The following is a 6,421-nucleotide window of genomic DNA, read 5'->3' on the forward strand; positions in this document are numbered from 1 at the left end:
GCCAACTAACTCTTTGGCTTCATCAGAGACTATGATATACAGGAGTAATATACATTCTATACAGTACTGGATTGTATATAAGATTGCACATTACTCCTGTATCTCAAATTGCCAGACGAAGCCAAAGAGTTAGTTGGCGAAACTATCACAAGTATTTAGTTTTTAATGAAAATATATTGTTTTGCTCAGCAAATAACAAGTTTGTATTTAATAACCCTTATATTTAGTGATATTGAAATTATGATTGTATCATTTTAGAGCTGTTGCTGTTCACAGCTGTTCAAAGCTGTGAAATATAATTTAAATATTTTTTTAAAAAAATCTTTAATAGTAATTTATTATCACTCTAACATTTACACTTAAAACTTGAAATTTAAACAAAAAATTTCCTGTTTTTTCAATCTTCTGTTAGAATATCTTAATGGATAAAACACTAAATTTCCAACATTCTGTAATTAAGTCTCTACATCTTGGTATTAAAATTATATTTCTACCTCTTCTCTGTGAAAACATGTACTCGTTTGGAATTACCCCACAAATTCTGTTATCGGTACATTTATGACTCGTTTCTCTTAGACTGGCAACTGTATTCTTTGGAACCTTTTGTGAGCAATGCATTTTAAGTAGTGTTACATGTTCCAAAAAGTTTCTTTACTTATGTCTAGATTAAGTCCCAAATATACGTAACTTTCCTCGCCTATATAATGAGACGAAGAGCTATATGTGAAATCCGAATGCATGAGCTCCAATCGGGAATTGTAATAAACTATTTCATGTTATACACGTATGTTGCAATTATTTTTAATGAAACTGTCCCAGTTTCTAATTAAAATGATTCCATGTTACTACGTAAAACCATATATATGGTTTTCATAGACGCCCACAGCGGGGGCAATGGGAACAATTAAATCCCCTGGATTTTCGAAGAGTGTTGTTCTTTGAAGTGTATACCTAAACACAACAATATATATTTACTGTAGTAATAAGGTTATATGCTGAAACGAGTGAGTTTCATTTCTCGGTATGAAACTACGGTAAGCAATTTAATACTCAGACATGAAGTAGTACATCCATGACTACTAGTTGCAATAGAGGAATAAGATCAAAGATAGAACCGGTTCTTCGAAAGCTGAATCCATACCAAAAAGCCATTAATCGCTTTCTCTCAATATTTCTTGCTCTATTGAGAAGTGCTTATTGATGTTTATCAATTCTGCTTACAATAAAGCATAAAATCTGATTGTTTGAGTCTTTTCCATTTTATCCATTATGCGTTTAGTATTGAAGCTTGAAATTATCACCTCCGCTTTCAACATATACATAAAAGTTAAGATGAAACATTTTTTGGGGGACGGGACATTGAATCTGTGTGTTTTTTAACGACTTTTCTACATATCCCTTACCGTTTCCGCTCTAAGAAAAAGAGTATTAAAACTGAAAGAAATTGTAAATTTCAACCACTTCTGGTTTTAGTATATTATTGTAAGTGTTGATGGTATGTTCTCTTGAGATGTTGAACCAGCTGAAAAGAAAACGCTTGTTACAACGTGCTACTGTTTCTGTTCCATGGTGATCAACGCTGAAACCAGAAACAGTTGATTTCTACCACTTCCGCTTTGAACAGTGGATTCAAGTAGGAGATAGAACCTATCCTAAGACACTGAGTCGATTGCATAAAACCGCTACTCGATATCTCTTACCGTTTTTACACTTATACCTACCGATAGATAAAAGGACGGACATGGCCATTCTGTAATACTTTCGAAACATGTGCAAAGCATATCGTAGTTTGACAATCTAATATTTCTTGTTTTATATATAATGTATTATGTGCAACCATACATTGTAAGCCTGCCATATATCGAGTAAGAAACGGAACAATCCCGATTTTATGCCCGAGTGTCCCACGTCCCCGTTAATGTAGCCGTGACAAGCAAATGTCCCGTATTTTAATCCCGTTCCATTTCTGCTATCATCAGCTAATTCGAAAAGTAAAAAATCAAAACTCCTGTAACTAGTAAATGAATAATAAGCTGTAACATGTAACAGCTTTGAGCAAATTGTCACATCACCTCTCCGATTTGATAGCCAGTAAGCCAATAGACTCACGTGTCCGGTAGCAGCAAGGGAGTATTTAATCTTTGATAAATTGAACGACTTTAGCTGTCGTTGATAATGCAAGGAAGTGTTCCAATTTTATATCAACAAGAATGCCTAAACTGAAGTGCACATTTTCTTTCGATCTTAAGAAGAAGTACCCGTTTCTGAAAGCAAAGAAGTTAAACTATGAAGTTAACTGCAAAATTTGCAGTTACTTTTTCCATTGCACCAGGTGGAAACTCGGACTCTCTCCAACACCAGAAAACAAGCAAACATAAGATGCGTAGCTTCGAGTATTGCTATATCTACAAACACAAGAAGGATGAGTGACTTTTTCTTCAGCAAGACATTAGATAAGTTAACAAGAATTATAAATAGTCTGTTTGGAAGGCTTGAGGCACAGAATTATGCTTTGGTCCAGGAGATATGTAAATCCGATAATGGCAATTAAACACGACACCAGTTAAGTTTTCATCAGATTAAACTGACAAAGGTAATTTTGGCAAATACAGCCATATAAATAAATATTGCTAAACACGTGAAGAGTATTGAAGGTAAATTGTAGATTAAAACGAAATTATTTGCATATTGCTTTCCCGTAAATTATTTTTATAAGACGTAATCTTGTGTTTTTAAGACGATTCTTTTGTAGTTGGAAGTTGTAAATATCTTCACTCCGTAGAATTAATTGCGGGCAACGAAGAGAGAAAAGTAGCTGCAGCTTAGAGAGTTTTCGCTTAAGCCCTATCATACTGTTGTTCATAACCAGAACTACAGTTCATTGGTTTGCGTTGGAAACGGGCGGTGGGATATCGAATGTGTCCCGTATTCTAATGAAAAAAAATGTGGAGGCTTAATACATTGAAGTGTGTGTATATTCATGACTGCGCTTGTCTGTGGGTGTCTGCCTTCCGTTTGAAAATATTCCTGCAGTAGTTCTTTGTAGTAGTATGTAAATTCTGAATATCATATGTCTTCCTTTCCCTCCTCAAAATATCAGAAAAATCTGATAACTTTAGAATGAAATTAAATCTGAAATAAATATATTTAAATTTCTGTTTTATTCTTGTTAGATGGCAAGTGTAGTATATCTTGTTATTTGTTGAACAATTTAGCTTTGCGGTGAATTAGAAACAAAAGACATACCTATAGTTTTCAGAGAATAAATTGTTTAACATAACTCACTTTCAAAAATGGGCAACTCTTTATTTGTGCTTAATTCTGTAATTAGTTTTTCATATTTCACCCAGTACTTAGTTGCTATTCTCTGCCAAAATAATCTACACTTAGTTTCTGAGTGGTTGGTGGTCCTTCTCTCGAAAAGTGTTACTTTTTGGTTAGGTTCTGGCACTTAAAACCTTACTAACTAATTAATGCTAATGACAATTTACTTTTACAGCGACTCTTCATTAGTAACTAATACGTAAAAAATTAAAAGTGGTTTTCGAGTAAAGCTATCTATACTACAAAACTTTGAAGCAATATTTACTTAATTAGGAAGTTCAAACTCTCACATGCAGAACACACCATATGCAACTTCAATCTCCTCGTAAAAATAAATCAAGCTGATGGGCAATATTGAAACACGTAATTTTCTAAATTTGAAGAAAATATAGCCGTTCACGAATGGGCACTGATCCTAGGGGCCAGTAAATCCAAGAGCCCCGACTCCCATAATTTTGCTTTACGTATTTAGGTTAAGCTACTTCCATTTCTACAAGGGAATGTAATGTGTAATCTAGAGATCTTTTGTTTTCGTACCCCGCAATTACGCGAGAACTGTCATTGCGTTGTGGATTAGAACAAGTGAGGACCTTAATTGAAAAATATCTCAAATCCATATTTTTCGAATTTTCAGATTATTTTATTCGTCGATATCTATGTTCAAGGGTTATTCACTTGCATGGCATTTCAGTCTAATCGAACTCTTCTATTCAATGGCAGGGGCACGGTGGCTCAGCGGTAAAGCCCTTACCTCTGGTGTCCCTAGTTCGATCCAGGCCAAGTATGTTTGTGGTGGACAACATCGTACTCGTGAGTTTTCTCGGAGTACTTCCATTTCCTCCCACTTTCTCATTCCACCAAATCTCCTATCATCATTTACTTGCTTTAATCATCGTCTCCCATAGTCTAACAGGCATAATCGTGGGACGTTAAAGTGAAGGATTTTGTTTCTCATTTTCAAATGGAATCGCATTCCAAGTCAAAGGATATCAAATTTCTGCATTCAGGCGAATCGCGTTGCTGGAATGTAAAATTTTAATGATTCAGACAGATTTTATTAGGCTATAATGCTTTATTTGACCTTAGTCGCAAACAGTAACGTAATTAGGGGGGAAACGGGGCTTGTGCCCCTGGTGCCGGATTGAGAGGGCTCAAAAGGAATAAAAATGGGGCAGATATTTTGGGGAGCGTTTTGGTTTGATTGGTCAGGGGGACGCTAAGTCGAGTTCTTGTCCCGGGTAACAACTAGTGTATTTACATCCCTGGTCGCAAACAACGTGAAATAAACGTTAGTCACCTCTCAAACTTATAATAGCAACATTTAGACTGTTTGGCCCGCCTTTTCATGTTGGTGCGGCTCGATTTTTATACGTAATATCGCAATAATACGTAAATCACAACAATCACTCTACAATATTACAATACACTATCGTCATTTCAGGACCTGCTTGGAGGGGGGGGGAGGGCAAGACTCTCCGATAGAAGTTGAATTTCATGTTTACATTAGTATATTAAAATGTAACCAATAATTCATACTTTGAACTTGTAACAGTACTTAACAAGACAAAAATATTTTAAATGGAGTATTTTCAATGAACAGCATCCCAAGTCTACAGATATGTATATAATAAACCTATTTTTCACGTTGATATATCAGTTTCAGGCAGTCGGTACTTTAAGGGCGAGAACTAGTAATATAATTAATAAGACCTACTACAGAAAAAAAATACTTCCAAACAAAAATATTTAATACTACAATGTTTTTTTTTTTTTTTGTTTTGTTTTGTTTCTAAAACTAACTAACTAAACTGGCCTATGGAACCGGGAAGTTCAATGCCACGTACACAAAAGCTCTCCATCGACTTTTATCCTTAGCCAACTGGATTCAATTTCGTCTTTGTATTCCTATTTCTGCGAGATCCATCTTAATAAAGTCCTCCCGTCTGCGCCTAGGTCTTCATAATGGTCGTCTTCCAGTTAAACCTTTGAAAGTGTTCCTATTTTATTCCATTCTGGCTACGTGACCTGCCCATCTAAGCCTCCTAGATTTGATAACTCTAACAATGTTTGGTAATTGGTATATATTATGGTATGGAATTCCTCGATATGAAGTTTCCGCTATTTACAGTTCCCGTTCCTCTTGGGTCTGAATATTCTTCTCAGGATCTTGTTCTCAAATGCTTTCAATCTGCGCTCTTCCCTCAGAGTAAGTGGCCATGTTTTGCAACCATACAGAACAACAGACATGATTATCGTTTTATATATTTTAAGCGTCAAATTTCTCAACAGAATACGCGACGACAAAAGGTTTCGAACTGAATAACACGAATTCCCTGCTTTTAATCGACATTTAATTTTTTTTCGTGAATTTGGTTTTGGTCCGTTAACATTGATCCTAGATATTTGAAAGTATCCACTTTATCGAAAGTAGATTTTGCATTGTTCCTACTGGCAAAATATTCTGGTGGAGGTGGAACGTTTTTGAATTCAAATCTTCGATTTTTTTGTATGATGGCGTTTGTCCGTAGCTTGATGTCAGAATAAGCATTTTTTCAAATAAAATTCTACATAGAGGAAGAGCTACCAAATTTAATGATTATTACAAACTTCTTTCAGACCATTGAAGATAATATATATATATATATATATATATATATATATATATATATATATATATATACAGAGCCGTAGCTAGAGATTTCGGCGCCCGGGGCGATGTAGAATTCGGCGCCCCTACACTCATCTTACTAATCTTATCAATCATTATATATATATATATATATATATATATATATATATATATATATAAGAAAAGCAGCTTTTGTTGTTATGCTACGCTGAATTTTTATAAATCTTCTTGGAAAGACCATTACAACAACTAAAAACGATCATTATGTATTCTTTTTCAAATAAGAGCTGTTTTCAAGAGTCTTATTTTGGACTTTTTGTTAAGATTGACAAAACTACGTTTGGTTGTATACAAAATCACTAGGAGAACAGTTCAGGAAAATTACTACTGTGTACAACGTTTAATACTATCGATAAGAAATTATATTTCAATACATTAAAAACTGTGTGCTTCTAAATTGTTCGAAAT

Source organism: Thermobia domestica, chromosome 11 (genome assembly GCF_964235325.1).
Source record: "Thermobia domestica chromosome 11, izTheDome1.hap1.1, whole genome shotgun sequence".
Classification (NCBI taxonomy): Eukaryota; Metazoa; Arthropoda; class Insecta; order Zygentoma; family Lepismatidae; genus Thermobia; species Thermobia domestica.